This window comes from Balaenoptera physalus (assembly GCF_965194825.1).
Source record: "Balaenoptera physalus genome assembly, chromosome: X".
Lineage (NCBI taxonomy): Eukaryota > Metazoa > Chordata > Mammalia > Artiodactyla > Balaenopteridae > Balaenoptera > Balaenoptera physalus.
In genome coordinates, this window is record NC_138903.1 from 23,108,474 (window position 1) to 23,125,718 (window position 17,245).

At 37.3% G+C, this 17,245-nt stretch overlaps 1 long non-coding RNA gene across 1 annotated transcript in view; it reads left to right on the top strand.

Annotated features, from left to right (window-relative positions):
- Positions 1 to 16,478, top strand: part of LOC309653014 — a 226,922-nt gene extending 210,444 nt beyond the window's left edge. Inside the window, exon 2 of the long non-coding RNA XR_014258979.1 lies at positions 16,416 to 16,478. This is a non-coding gene — a long non-coding RNA (uncharacterized lncRNA). The remainder of the gene's footprint in view (positions 1 to 16,415) is intronic.
- Positions 16,479 to 17,245: the final 767 nt, after the last annotated feature.

Here is a 17,245-nt window from a genome sequence, read left to right on the forward strand (position 1 = left end):
TCCACCCATTACCTTGTATAGTATCCAGTAGAAGCCTGTAGATAAGGCTATAGCCTGTAGATGGCTATAATTATCACCATCTTTACACAACGAGAAACTGAGACTTGGGTACGCTAAACAACTTATGCCTCATAAGGAAGGTGTGAAAGTAGTAAGTGGTGTCACAGGTTGTCTGTATTCAAAACCTGCACTCCAAACATTTTGCTATGTTATTTGAATATCAAGAAACGCGAGGCAGCAATGTATTCCATCTTAAGGGTGCACCACAGTTGTCTCAATCTTTTACTTTTGGATACTTAAGTTCTTTCCTAATATTAACAGCATGTATTTGTTAGTAAATCTTTGTACATGGACATATCCATAATGATTTTTTTGGAGTAATTTTATAGAAGTGGAGTTGCTGATCAGGGCCTGTTTTAAGGATTTTGAATATATTGACAGTTGAAACTCTAGGAGTTTGTACTAATTTCCCCACAATATGTGGGAACAACCAAATATTCTTTGTGGAGGCAAGACTCAGTATTAACATTATTTATTTATTTTTTTATGTATTTGACAATACGAGAAATGGTTTATTTTAAAATATGAATTTTTACAACTATTGAGGTACGGTTTTTAAAATATGCTTATTGATGATTTCTATTTTATTTCTACTGATTTGGCACATTTATGCCTTTTAATTAATTTTCTACTTCATGTTCATACTTTAAACTCTTCATACATTAAAGACATTAACACATTGTGTGACATAAATATTGCAAATACTTTTGATCACACTGCCAATAACCTTCAGCTCTTTTGCTGGCATATTGTCAGATGTACACATTCTTATGTTTCTGTAATCAAATGTATCATTTGATCAAGTCAATCAATCATTTGTTGTTTTGGCTTTCAAAATCACCTATCTATCTCACCAGTAGCTTTGATGACTAAATCTGCAGTTTTAATACCTTTACTGTGGTATACTTAACATACAATAAACATTACATATTTAAATGATAAAAAGTTTGAATGAGTTTTGATATAAGTATATACTATAAAACCATCACCATAAATAAGATAATGAACATCACCTCTAAAAGTTACTTAATGTTCCTTTGTACTTCCTTTCTTCTGCCCCTCACTTCCTATGCCCTCATTCCCAGGCAAGTACTGACCTGCTTTCTGTCACTGTAGATTAGTTTGCCTTTTCTAGAATTTTTCTATAAATGGAAACAGAGTACATATTCTTTTTGTCTACTTTTTCTAACTCATTGTAATTATTTTGAGAATCATCAATGTTTCTGAATGTTTATTGCTTTTTATTGCTGAGTAGTATTCTATTGACTGGTATACCACAGTTTGTTTATTCATTCACCTGTTAATGGAGATTTGGATTATTTCCAGTCTGAGGGTGATACAAATAAAGCTGTTGTGAACATTCATGTGTAAGTCTTTATATGTATATTCAATTTCTCTTCTAGAAGTGGAATGGCTGGATCCTATGGTATGTGTATTTTTAACTTTCTAAAAAACTTCCAAACCATTTTCCAAAGTGGTTGTACTATCTTACATTCCTATCAGCAGTTAATTCAAGTTCCATTAGTTCTGGTCCAGAGACAAGATGGCAGAGTAGAAGGATGTGAGCTTACCTCTTCTTACAGAAACACGAAAATAACAACTAACTAACTGCTGAACAACCATCAACAAAAAAATGCTGGAACCTACCAAAAGAGATACCCTACATCCAAAGAGAAGAAGAAGCCACAACGAGATGGGAGGAGGGGAACAATCACGATAAAATCAGATCCCATACACGCTGGTAGGCAACCCACAAACTGGAAAATAATTATATCACAGAAGTTCTCCCACATGGGGTCAAAGTTTTGAGCCCCATGTCAGGCTCCCCAGCCTGGGGGTCTGGCAACAGGAGGAGAAGCCCCCAGAGAATCTGGCTTTGAAGCCCAGCGGAGTTTGATCGCAGGAATTCCACAGGACAGGGGGAAACAGAAACTCCATTCTTGGAGGGTGCACATAGGGCTTCGTGCACACCAGGACCCAGGGAAAAAAGCGATGACCTCATAAGAGTCTGGGCCAGACTTACCTGCTAGTATTGGAGGGTCTCCTGTGGAGGTGGGGGCGTGGGTGTGGCTCACTGTGGGGAGAAGGACACTGGTGGTGGTAGTTCTGGGGAGTATGCATTTGCATGAGCCCTCTAGGAGTCCACCAGCTTTGCAACAAATGCTAAAGGAACTTCTCTTTAGCAGACAAGAAAAGACCACAACTAGAAACAAGAAAATTATGAATGGGGAAGCTCACCAGTAAAGGCAAGCATACAGTAAAGGTAGGAAATCATCTGCATAGAATATGATATCAAAACTAGCAAATGTGAGAAGAGGAGAGCACAAATGCAGGATATTGGAAATGCATTTGAAATTCAAAGACCAGCAACTTAAAACCATCTTGTTTATATACAGTCTGCTATATCAAAACCTCATGGTAACTGCAAACAGAAAATCTACAATAGATACACACAAAAAAAAGAAAAAGGAATCCAAACAAACACAACACTAAAGTTAGTCATCAAATCACAATAGAAGAGAACAAAAGAGGAAGGGAAGAAAAAACACCTGCAAAAACAAATCCAAAACAATAAACAAAATGGCAATAAGGACACACATATCCATAATTACCTTAAATGTAAACAGATTAAATGCTCCAACCAAAAGACACAGACTGGCTGAATGGATACAAAAATATGACCTGTATATATGCTGTCTACAAGAGACCCACTTCAGATCTAGGGACACATACAGACTGAAAGTGAGGGGATGGAAAAAGGTATTCCATGCAAATGGAAATCAAAGGGAAGCTGAAGTAGCAACACTCATATCAGGCAAAATAGACTTTAAAATAAAGACTGTTACAAAAGACAAAGAAGGACACTACATAATGAACAAGGGATCAATCCAAGAAGAAGCTATAACAATTGTAAATATATATGCAGCCAACATAGGAGCACCTCAATATATAAGGCAAATACTAACAGCCAAAAAAGGAGAAAACAACAGTAATACAATAATAGTGGGGGACTTTAACACCCCAGTTTCATCAATGGGCAGATCATCCATACAGAAAATCAGTAAGGAAACACAGGCCTTAAATGACACATTAGACCAGATGGATTTAATTGATATTTATAGAGCATTCCATCCAAAAGAAGCAGAACACACATTTTTCTCAAGTGCACACAGAACATTCTCCAGGACTGATCACATACTGAGCCACAAGCGAGCCTTGGTAAATTTAAGAAAATTGAAATCACATCAAGCATCTTTTCTGATCACAATGCTATGAGATTCGAAATTAACTAGAAGAAAAAAAATGGTAAAAAACACAAACACCTGGAGGATAAACAATATGCTACTAAACAGTCAATGGATCATCACTGAAGAAATCAAAGAGGAAATCAAAAAATACCTAGACACAAATGAAAATGAAAGGACGATGACCCAAAACCTATGGGAAGCTACAAAAGCAGTTCTAAGAGGAAAGTTTATAGCAATCGATCTTACCTCAGGAAACAAGAAAAATCTCAAACAACCTAACCTTACACCTAAAGCAACTAGAGAAAGAAAAACAAACAAAACCCAAAGTTAGTAGAAGGAAAGAAATCATAAAGATCAGATCAGAAATAAATGAAATGAGATGAAGAAAACAATAGAAAAGATAGATGAAACTAAAAGCTGGTTCTTTGAGAAGATAAACAAAATTGATAAACCATTAGTCAGACTCATCAAGAAAAAAAGGGAAAAGACTCAAATCAATAGAATTAGAAATGAAAAAGGAGAAGTAACAACTGACACTGCAGAAATACAAAGGATCATGAGAGACTACTACAAGCAACTACATGCCAAAAAAATGGACAACTTAGATCAAATGAACAAATTCTTAGAAAGGTACAGTCTCTCAAGACTGAACCAGGAAGAAATAGAAAATATTAACAGACCAATCACAAGTACTGAAATTGAAACTGTGATTTGAAAATTCCCAACAAAAAAAAGTCCAGGACCAAATGGCTTCAGAGGTGAATTATATCAAACATTTAGAGAAGTGTTAACACCTATCCTTCTGAAATTATTCCCAAACATTAAAGAGGGAGGAATACTCCCAAACTCATTGTATGAGGGCATCATCACCCTGATACCAAAACGAGACAAGGATACCACAAAAAAAGAAAATTGCAGGACAATATCACTGATGAACATAGATGCAAAACTCAACAAAACACTAGCAATCCAGATCAAACAATACATTAAAGGGATCACACACCATGATCAAGTGGGATTTATCCCAGGGATGCAAGGATTTTTCAATATCTGCAAATCAATCACTGTGATACACCACATCAATAAACTGAAGAATAGAAACCATATGATCATCTCAATAGATCCAGAAAAAACTTCTGACAAAATTCCACACCCATTTATGATAAAAACTCTTCAGAAAGTGGGCATAGAGGGAACATACCTCAACATAATAAAGGCCATATATGACAAACCTACAGCTAACAACATACTCAACACTGAAAAGCTGAAAGTATTTCTTCTAAGACAAGGAATAAGACAAGGATGTGCACTCTCACCACTTTTACTCAACATAGTTTTGGAAGTCCTAGCCACAGCAATCAGAGAAGAAAAAGAAATGAAGGGAATCCAAATTGGAAAAGAAGTAAAATTGTCACTGTTTGCAGATGATGTGATATTATACATAGAAAATCCTAAAGATGCCACCAGAAAACTACTAGAGTTCACCAATGAATTCAGTAAAGTTGCAGGATACAAAATTAATACACAGAAATCTGTTGCACTTCTATACACTAAAAACGAAAGACCAGACAGAGAAATTAAAGAAACAATCCCATTTACCAGCACATCAAAAAGAATAAACTACCTAGAAATAAACCTACCTAAGGAAGCAAAATACCTGTACTCCAAAAACTATAAGGTGCTGATGAAAAAGATCAAAGATGACACAAACAGATGGAAAGATATACCATGTTCTTGGATTGGAAGACTCAATATTGTCAAAATGACTGTACTACCCAAGGGAATCTACAGATTCAATGCAATCCCTATCAAATTACCAATAGCATTTTTCAGAGACCTAGAACAAAAATAATCTTAAAATTTGTATGGAGACACAAAAGACCCCGAATAGCCAGAGCAATCTTGAGAAAGAAAAACAGAGCCGCAGGAATCAGGCTCCCTGACTTCAGACTATACTACAAAGCTACAGTAGTCAAAGCAGTATGGTTCTGGCACAAAAACAGAAATATAGATCAATGGAACAGGATAGAAAGCCCAGAAATAAACCCATGCACCTATGGTGAATTAATCTACAACAAAGGAGGCAAGACTATACAATGGAGAAAAGACAGTCTCTTCAATAAGTGGTGCTGGAAAAACTAAACAGCTACATGTAAAACAAATGAAATTAGAACATTGTTTAACACCATACACAGAAATAAACTCAAAATGGATTAATGATCTAAATGTAAGAACAGATACTATAATACTCTAAGAGGAAAACATAGGCAGAACACTCTTTGACATAAATTGCAGCAATATCTTTCTCAATCTGTCTCCTAGAGTAATGGAAATAAAAACACAAATAAACAAGTGGGACCTAATTAACTCAAAAGCTTTTGCACAGCAAAGGGAACCATATACAAAATGAAAAGACAACCTACAGAATGAGAGAAAATATTTGCAAACAATGCAACCAACAAGGGATTAATCTCCAAAATTTACAAACAGCTCATACAGCCCAATATCAAAAAAAACAAACAAACAACCCAATCCAAAAATGGGCAAAAGACCTAAATAGACATTTCTTGAAAGAAGACATACAGCTGACCCACAAACACATGAAAAGATGATCAACATCACTAATTATTAGAGAAATGCAAATCAAAACTACAGTGAGGTGTCACCTCACACCAGTCAGAATGGCCATCATCAAAAAGTCTACAAACAATAAAGGCTGGAGAGGATGTGGTGAAAAGGGAACCCTCCTACACTGTTGGTGGGAATGTGAATTGGTACAGCCACTATGGAGAACAGTATGGAGGTTCCTTAAGAAACTAAAAATAGAGCTACCATATGATCCTGCAATCCCACTCCTGGGCATATATCTGGAGAAAAACATGGTTCTAAAGAATACATGCACCCCAATGTTCATTGCAACACTGTTTACAATAGCCAAGACACAGAAGCAACCTAAATGTCCATCAAAACATGAATGGGTAAAGATGGGGTACATATATACAATGGAATATTACTCACCCATTAAAAAGAATGAAATAATGCCATTTGCAGCAACATGGATGGACCTGGAGATTATCATACTAAGTGAAATAAGTCGGACAGAGAAAGACAAATATCATATGATATCGCTTATATGTAGAAGCTAAAAAAATGATACACATCAGCTTATTTACAAAACAGAAACAGACTCACAGATTTAGAGAATGAACTTATGGTTACTGGGGTTGCGGGGGAAGGGTGGGGTAAGGGATAGATTGGGAGTTTGGGATTGACATGTACACACTGCTATATTTAAAATAGAAAACCAACAAGGACCTACTGTATGGTACAGGGAACTCTGCTCAATACTCTGTAATAACCTAACTGGACAAAGGATAGATACACGTGTATGTATAACTGAATCACTATGCTGTACACCTGAAACTAAACATTGTGAATCAACTATACTCCAATATAAAATAAAAATGTTTTTAAAAAGTTCCTTTAGTTGCATGTCCTTGCCAATACCTGGTATGGTCAGACTTTTAAATTTTAGATATTCTAAAACATGTTTAGTGATATCTCATTGTAGTTTTATTTTTATTTCCCTAATGAATAATGATTAAACACAGATATATCTTTACCATCCATTTATCTTCTTTGGAGGAGTACTTTTTTACTCTTTTGTTCATTTTATTTCACTGGGTTGTTTGCTTTTTTTCAGTGTTTTGAGTTTGTATATATATGTGTATTTATGCGTGTGTATTCATATAAGTGTACATGTTCTTTTATATATATCATGGATAAAACTCATTTTGAGAAGTATGGTTTTTATTTTCATCCTCTTAACAATGTCTTTCAAAGAGCAGAAGTTCTTAATTTGATGAAGTCCAATTTTTCTTTTTTTTCTCTTACGCATTATGCTTTTGGTGTTGTATATAAGAAATCTTTGATAATCCCAGGCAATTAAAATTTTCTCCTATGTTTTCTTCTGTAAGTTTCATAATTGGGGGTTTACATTTATCTCTAGGGTCCATTTTCAATTAATATTTATATGTAGTGCTAGGTATGGATGGGTGTTCTCTCTCTCTCTCTCTTTTTTTTTTTGCACATGGATATCCAATTGTTCAAGTATCATTATAGAAAATCAATTGACCATATATATTGTCAATGCAACAGTTTTCTAAATGATTCTAAAATTTAGTTGCACTCTGTCCAAAACTAGTAGGAAAGCTTTAATCAAAGTAGTCACAAAATGGAGCAACAAAGAACTTCAGTTACAAACTGCAATTATTAAAAACAAAGCATATAAAAAAGGAATTATTATAATGACACCAAAACCTCAGGCAACAAAAGCAAAAATAAACAAGCGAGACTACATCAAAGTAAATGTTTTTACATAGCAAAGGAAACAATCAATAAAATGAAAAGGCAACCTATAAATTGGGAGAAAATATTTGTAAACCATATATCTGATAAGGGGTTAATATCCAAAGTATCTAAGGATCTCCTATTACTCAATAGCAAAATACAAAGAACCCAATTAAAAAATGGTCAGTGGACCTGAACAGACATTTTTTTCAAAGAAGATAAACAGATAACTAACAGGTAAATGAGAAGATGCTCAACATCACTAATCATCAGGGAAATGCAAATCAAAACCACAATGAGATATCACCTCAGACTTGATACAATGGATATTACCAAAAAGACAAGAGATAACAAATGTTCATGAGGATATGGGGAAAACAGAGCCCTTATACACTCTTGGTAGGAATGTAAATTGGTACAGCCATTATGGAAAACACAATGGAGCTTTCTCAACAAAACTAAAAATAGAACTACCATATAATTCAGTAATCCTACTTCTGGTATATAAGCAAAGGAAATGAAATCAGTGCCTTGAAGAGATATCTGTGCTCCCATGTTCATTGCAGTATTATTCATAATAGCCAAGATATGGAAACAACCTAAGTATCTGTTGATAGAAGAATGAATAAAAATGTAATGTGTGTACGCATGTATATTAGTGTATATTATTAGAATATTATTCAGCCTTATAAAAAGGAGATCCTGCCATTTGCAACAACATGGGTGAAACTGGAGGTCATTATGCTAAGTGAAATAAGCCAGACAGAAAGACAAAACAAACAATAACAACAACAAAAAACCCTGCATGATCTCACTGATATGTGGAACCTAAAAAGTAGAATAGACAGAAACAGAGAGTAGAAGGTAGAATGGTGGTTACCAGGAGTGGGGAGGTGGGAGAAATGGGGAGATGTTGGTCAAGGAGTAGAAAGTTGTAGTTACATAGTATGAGTAAGTCTAGAGATCGATGTTTGGCAAGATGCCTATAATTACTAATACTGTAATGAAGACTGGAAATTTGTTAAGAATGTACATTTCAGGTGCTCTCATCACACACACTAATGTAACTATGTGAGGAGATATGTTAATTAGCTTGATTTAGTAATCATTTCACTATGTATATCAAATTATCATGTTGTACACCTTAAGTATATACAACTTTTCTTAAATAGATAAAAGCAAGGGAGAAGCAGACGAAATTTAATTATGAGAACTTTAAAGAAGTATAACATCTCATTTTGAAATTTTATAATTGTGCCTAGAAATCTAGATGTGTTGGAAGGATATTTTGACGGAGCTCATATTTCTAATGGAAAAAATTTATATTCTGTTCTGAAAAGGAGAGAAGTTGAAAGAACATGATTGTGTGGCATTTCAATCCAGTGAAATATTTTAAAAACATCATATATACAAGCAATTTATTTGTTAAGTTTTGCCTTGGGAAAATATTTGTTCAAGAAAGTTACTCAATATGGGTGAAAAAATAAAATATTTGGAATTATATATTCACACCTTGCAATAGGAAAAACAGGCCTAAGAATGTCCTCCATTTAGCAGGATTGGCCAGAGTTTACCAGGCACCTTGGCACCTGTACAAGAGACACTTTTCTCAATTAAAATTATTAAAATCTACAGAGAAGAGGTATTAGAAGTTATCAACAACTTAAGTTTATTAGTCAGGAGGACCTTCAAGATGGCGGAGGAGTAAGCCATGGAGATCACCTTCCTCCCCACAAATAGATTCAAAATACATCTACATATGGAACAACCCCTACAGAACACCTACTGAATGCTGGCAGAAGACCTCAGACTTCCCAGAAGGCAAGAAACTCCCCATGTACCTGGGTAGGGCAAAAGAAAAAAGGAAAAACAGAGACAAAAGAATAGGGATGAGACCGACACCTTTGGGAGGGAGCTGTGAAGGAGGAAAAGTTTCCACACACTAGGAAGCCCCTTCACTGGTGGAAATGGGGGGTGGGAGGGGGGAAGCTTCAGAGCCATGGAGGATGGCGCAGCCACAGGGGTGCAGAGGGCAAAGTGGAGAGATTCCCTTACAGAGGATTGGTGCCGACCAGCACTCACCAGCCCGAGAAGCTTGTGTCTGCTCACCCGCCGGGGCGAGTGGAGCCTGGGAGCTGAAGCTCAGGCTTCAGAGGTCAGATCCCAGGGAGAGGACTGGGGTTGGCTGTGTAAACACAGCCTGAAGGGGGCTAGTGCACCACAGTTAGCCGGGAGGGAGTCCGGGAAAAAGGCTGGAACTGCCTAAGAGTGAAGAGACCATTGTTACAGGGTGCGGGAGGAGAGCGGATTCAGAACGCCACGTAAATGAGCTCCAGAGATGGGCGCAAGCCATGGCTATCAGCGCGGACCCCAGAGACGGGCATGAAACACTAACGCTGCTGCTGCAGCCACCAACAATCCTGTGTGCAAGCACAGGTCACTATCCATTCCTCCCCTCCCGGGAGCCTGTGCAGCCCGCCACTGCCAGGGTCCCGTGATCTGGGGACAACTTCCCCGGGAAAACACAAGGCGCGCCTCAGGCTGTTGCAACGTCACGCCGGCCTCTGCCGCCACAGGCTCGCCCTGCATTCCGTGCCCCTCCCTCCCCCCAGCCTGAGTGAGCCAGAGCCCCCGAATCAGCCACTCCTTTAACCCCCTCCTGTTTGGATGAAGAACAGACGCCAGAAGGCGACCTACATGCAGAGGCGGGGCCAAATCCAAAGCTGAACCCCAGGAGCTGTGCGAACAAAGAAGAGAAAGGGAAATCTCTCCGTGCAGCCTCAGGAGCAGCGGATTAAATCTCCACAATCAACGTGATGTACCCTGCATCTGTGGAATACCTGAATAGACAACGAATCATTCCAAAATTGAGGCGGTGGACTTTGGGAGCAACTGTAGACTTGGGGTTTGCTTTCTGCATCTAATTTGTTTCTAGTTTTATGTTTATCTTTTTAGTATTTAGAGCTTATTATCATTGTTAGATTTGTTTATTGATTTGGTGGCTCTCTTCCTTTTTTCATATATATATATATTTTTTTCCTCTTTTTGTGGTGTGTACGTGTATTCTTCTTTGTGTGATTTTGTCTGTATAGTTTTGCTTTTACCGTTTGTCCTAGGGTTCTGTCTGTCCACTTATTTTTAGTATAGTTTTTAGTGCTTCTTATCATTGGTGGATTTCTTTAGGTTGCTCTCTTCTTTTCTTTTTAATTACTTTTTAATGTTTCAGTTTAATACTTTCTTATTTTAATAACTATTTTCTTTTTCTTTTCTTTTTTTTCTCCCTTTTCTTCTGAGCCATGTGGCTGACAGGGTCTTGGTGCTCTGGCTGGGTGTCAGGCCTGAGCCTCTGAGTTGGGAGAGCCAAGTTCAGGACACTGGTCCACCAGAGACCTCCTGGCCCCTCATAATATCAAACGGCAAAAGGTCTACCAGAGATCTCCATCTCAACGCTAAGACTCAGCTCCACTCAACGACCAGCAAGCTCCAGTGCTGGACACCCCATGCCAAAGAACTAGCAAGATAGAAACACAACCCCACACATTAGCAGAGAGGCTGCCTAAAATCATAATAAGGTCACAGACATCCCAAAAAACACCACCAGACGCGGTCCTGCCAACCAGAAAGACAAGATCCAGCCTCATCCACCAGAACACAGGCACTAGTCCCCTCCACCAGGAAGCCTACACAACCCACTGAACCAACCTTAGCCACTGGGGGAAGACACCAAAAACAACGGGAATACAGAACCTACAGCCAGTGAAAAGGAGACCCCAAACACAGTAAGTTAAGCAAAATGAGAAGAAAGAAAAATACACAGCAGATGCAAGAGCAAGGTTAAAACCCACCAGGACAAACAAATGAAGAGGAAATAGGCAGTCTACCTGAAAAAGAATTCAGAGTAATTATAGTAAAGATGATCCAAAATCTTGGAAACAGAATGGAGAAAACACAAGAAACGTATAACAAGGACCTAGAAGAACTAAAGAGCAAACAAACAATGATAAACAACACAATAAATGAAATTAAAAATTCTCTAAAAGGAATCAAAAGCAGAATAACTGAGGCAGCAGAACGGATAAGTGACCTGGAAGATAACATAGTGGAAATAACTACCACAGAGCAGAATAAAGAAAAAAGAATGAAAAGAATTGAGAACAGTCTCACAGACCTCTGGGACAAAATTAAACGCACCAACATTCAAATTATAGGGGTCCCAGAAGAAGAAGAGAAAAAGAAAGGGACTGAGAAAATATTTGAAGGATTATACTTGAAAACTTCCCTAATATGGGAAAGGAAATAGTCAATCAAGGCCAGAAAGTGCAGAGAGTCCCATACAGGATAAATCTAAGGAGAAACACGCCAAGACACATAATTAATCAAACTATCAAAAATTAAATACAAAGAAAAAAAAAAGCAGCAAGGGAAAAGCAACAAATAACATACAAGGGAATCCCCATAAGGTTAACAGCTGATCTTTCAGCAGAAACTCTCCAAGCCAGAAAGGTGTGGCAGGACATATTTAAAGTCATAAAAGGGAAAAACCTACAACCAAGACTACTCTACCCAGAAAGGATCTCATTCAGATTCGATGGCGAAATTAAAACCTTTAAAGACAAGAAAAAGCTAAGAGAATTCAGCATCACCTAAACCACCTTTACAACAAATGCTAAAGGAACTTCTCTAGGCAGGAAACACAAGAGAAGGAAAAGACCTACAATAACAAACCCAAAACAATAAAGAAAATGATAATAGGAACATACATATCCATAATTACCTTAAATGTAAATGGATTAAATGCTCCAACCAAAAGACATACACTGGCTGAATGGATACATAAACAAGACCCATATATATGCTGTCTACAAGAGACCCACTTCAGACCTAGGAACACATACAGACTGAAAATGAGGGGATGGAAAAAGATATTCCATGCAAATGGAAATCAAAAGAAAGCTGGAGTAGCAATTCTCATATCAGACACAATAGACTTTAAAACAAAGACTATTACAAGAGACAAAGAAGGACACTACATAATGATCAAGGGATCGATCCAAGAAGAAGATATAACAACTGTAAATATTTATGCACCCAACATAGGAGCTACTCAATACATAAGACAAATGCTAACAGCCATAAAATGGGAAATTGACAGTAACACAATTATATTAGGGGACTTTACCACCTCACTTTCACCAAAGGGCAGATCATTCAAAATGAAAACATGTAAGGAAACACAAGTTTTAAATGATACATTAAACAAGATGGACTTAATTGATATTTATAGGGCAGTCCATCCAAAAACAACAGAATACACATTCTTCTCAAGTGCTCATGGAGATCATATTTTGGGTCACAAATCAAGCCTTGGTAAATTTAATAAAATTGAAATCGTATCAAGTATCTTTTCCGACCACAACGCTATGAGACTAGGTATCAATTACAGAAAAAAATCTGTAAGCAATACAAACACATGTAGGCTAAACAACACACTACTTAATAACCAAGAGATCACTTAAGAAATCAAAGAGGAAATAAAAAAATACCTAGAAACAAATGACAATGAAAACACGATGACCCAAAACTTACGGTATGCAGCAAAAGCAGTGCTAACAGGGAAGTTTAGAGCAATACAGTGCTACCTCAAGAAACAACAGAAATTTCAAAAAAACAACCTAATCTTACACTGAAAGCAATCAGAGAAAGAAGAACAAAAAAAACCCAAAGTTAGCAGAAGGAAATGAATCATAAACATCAGACCAGAAATAAATGAAAAAGAAATGAAGGAAACGATAGCAAAGATCAAGAAAACTAAAAGCTGGTTCTTTGAGAAGATAAACAAAATTGATAAACCATTAGCCAGACTTGTCAAGAAAAAAGGGAAAACACTCGAATCAGTAGAATTAGAAACGAGAAAGGAGAAATACCAACTGACACTGCAGAAATACAAAGTATCAGGTGAGATTACTAAAAGCAACTCTATGCCAATAAAATGGACAACCTGGAAGAAATGGACAAATTCTTAGAAATGCACAACCTTCCGAGAATGAACCAGGAAGAAATAGAAAATATGAACAGGCCAATCACAAGCACTGAAACTGAAACTGATTAAAAATCTTCCAACAAACAAAAGCCCAGAACCAGATGGCTTCACAGGCGAATTCTATCAAACATTTAGAGAAGAGCTAACACCTATCCTTCTCAAACTCTTCCAAAATATAGCAGAGGGAGGAACACTCCCAAACTCATTCTACGAGGCCACCATCACTCTGATAACAAAACCAGAGAAAGATGTCACAAAAAAAGAAAACTACAGGCCAATATCACTGATGAACATAGATGCAAAAATCCTCAACAAAATACTAGCAAACAGAATCCAACAGCACATTAAAAGGATCATACACCATGATCAAATGGGGTTTATCAAAGGAATGCAAGGATTTTTCAATATACGCAAATCAATGTAAAAAACCATATTAACAAATTGAAGGATAAAAACCATATGATCATCTCAATAGATGCAGAAAAAGCTTCTGACAAAATTCAACACCCATTTATGATAAAAACCCTCCAGAAATTAGGCACAGAGTGAACTTACCTCAACATAATAAAGGCCATATATGACAAACCCACAGCCAACATCATCCTCAATGGTGAAAAAATGAAACCATTTCCACTAAGATCAGGAAGAAGACAAGGTTGCCCACTCTCACCACTATTATTCAACATAGTTTTAGAAGTTTTAGCCACAGCAGTCAGAGAAGAAATAAAAGGAATCCAAATTGGAAAAGAAGAAGTAAAACTGTCACTGTTTGCAGATGACATGATACTGTACATAGAGAATCCTGAAGATGACACCACAAAACTCCTAGAGCTAATCAATGAATGTGGTAAAGTAGCAGGATACAAAATTAATGCACAGAAATCTCTTGAATTCCTATACACTAATGATGAAAAATCTGAAAGTGAAGTTAAGAAAACACTCCCATTCACCGTTGCAACAAAAAGAATAAAATATCTAGGAATAAAGCTACCTAAGGAGACAAAAGACCTGTATGCAGAAAATTATAAGACACTGATGAAAGAAATTAAAGATGATACAAATAGATGGAAAGATATACCATGTTCTTGGATCGGAAGAATCAACATTGTGAAAATGACTCTACTACCCAAAGCAATCTACAGATTCAATGCAATCCCTATAAAACTAAAACTGGCATTTTTCACAGAACTAGAACAAAAAATTTCGCAATTTGTATGGAAACACAAAAGAGCCTGAATAGGCAAAGCAATCTTGAGAAAGAAAAATGGAGCTGGAGGAATCAGGCTCCCTGGCTTTAGACTATACTACAAGGCTACAGTGATCAAGACAGTATGATACTGGCACAGAAACACAAATAAAAATCAATGAAACAGGAGAGAAAGTCCAGAGATAAACCCACGCATATATGGTCGCCTTATCTTTGATAAAGGAGGCAAGAATATACACTGGAGAAAAGACAGCCTCTTCAATAAGTGGTGCTGGGAAAACTGGACAGCTACATGTAAAAGAATGAAATTAGAACACTCCCTAACACCACACACAAAAATAAACTCAAAATGGATTGAAGACCTAAATGTAAGGCCAGACACCATCAAACTCTTAGAGGAAAACATAGGCAGAACACTCTATGACATAAATCACAGCAAGATCCTTTTTCACACACCTCCTAGAGAAATGGAAATAAAAACACAAATAAACAAATGGGACCTAATGAAACTTAAAAGCTTTTGCACAGCAAAGGAAACCATAAACAAGACGAAAAGACAACCCTCAGAATGGGAGAAAATATTTGCAAATGAAGCAACTGACAAAGGATTAATCTCCAAAACATACAAGCAACACATGCAGCTCAATATGAAAAAAAACAAACAACCCAATCCAAACATGGGCAGAAGACCTAAATAGACATTTCTCCAAAGAAGACATACAGATTGCCAACAGACACATGAAAGAATGCTCAACATCATTAATCATGAGAGAAATGCAAATCAAAATTACAATGAGATATCATCTCACACTGGTTAGAATGGCCATCATCAAAAAATCTACAAACAGAAAGGCTGGAGAGGGTGTGGAGAAAAGGGAACTCTCTTGCCCTGTTGGTGGGAAGGTAAATTGATACAGCCACTATGCAGAACAGTATGGACGTTCATGAAAAAACTAAAAATAGAACTACCATACGACCCAGCAATCCCACTACTGGGCATATACCCTGAGAAAACCATAATTCAAAAAGAGTCATGTACCAAAATGTTCATTGCAGCTCTACTTACAAAAGTCAGGACATGGAAGCAACCTAAGTGTCCATCAACAGATGACTGGATAAAGAAGATGTGGCACATATATACAATGGAATATTACTCAGCCAAAAAAAGGAACGAAACTGAGGGACTTGAGGATATGGGGAGGGGGAAGGGTACACTGGGACAAAGTGAGAGAGTGGCATGGACATATATACACTACCAAACGTAAAACAGAGAGCTAGCGGGAAGCAGCCGCAAACCACAGGGAGATCAGCTCGGTGCTTTGTGACCACCTAGAGGGGTGGGATAGGGAGGGTGGGAGGGAGGGAGATGCAAGAGGGAAGAGATATGGGGATATATGTATAACTGATTCACTTTGTTATAAAGCAGAAACTAACACACCATTGTGAAGCAATACTGCTCCAATAAAGATGTTAAAAAAAAATCAAAAAAAAGGAAAAAAAAAAAAAAAAGAAAATACACCAGAGACTAAAGCAATAATATAAAAAACATACCTAGAAAGAAACCATACAAAAATGTATATAATCTACATGGAGGCAATTAGAAGAATTTCCTGACTGACTTAAGAAAAAGAAGTCTCAACCAGAATAGTATGTTATGTGTATTCGTGAGGCACAGATATTGTAAGAATATCGATTTTCCTTAATTCATTTACAGATTTAGTACCTTATCCATAGCAGTTGATGACAATCAAACATGGGCTACTGTTTCCTGTACCCAAAATCAACCATGGAAAAATTACAGAAGGAATAAAGAGAAAACATTAACAAAAGCAAAAACACAAAACTAAATAATCCCTGAGGGACGATAAGTCTCCACTGAACTAGAACCTGAGTGTGGGCAGGTAGGGGGATGCCCTGAATTCGAGACAGGTCTGTAGCCTGCAAGAGAGGCAGATGACAGGATTGATTAGAGAAAAGCCTTTAAACTTGAGCCCTTGATTCTTCCACTGTGCTCTGGGACCATGAATCTCTACTGCTTCACTGAAGGAACCTGAGGCAGCATTTCAGAGCCCGCATGCCAGGAGCATGGGACACCAAAGATTGGGCTGGATGTGGCAGTATGGTCCACAGGCTGTGAGATAACCATCTGAAACTTTGTTAGTGGATGACAACTGGCCTTTTTAAATGATCATCTTAATAGACTATCACACACGGACTCAAAGAGAATAGCAAGTAACACAGCAGTTGTACAAAAGGACAGAAATTCATTTCTGAACTTTTGGGCAATGCCCCTGATGTCAACAAAGAGAGACCACGGTGAGAACTGTCAGGCTAAGGAGC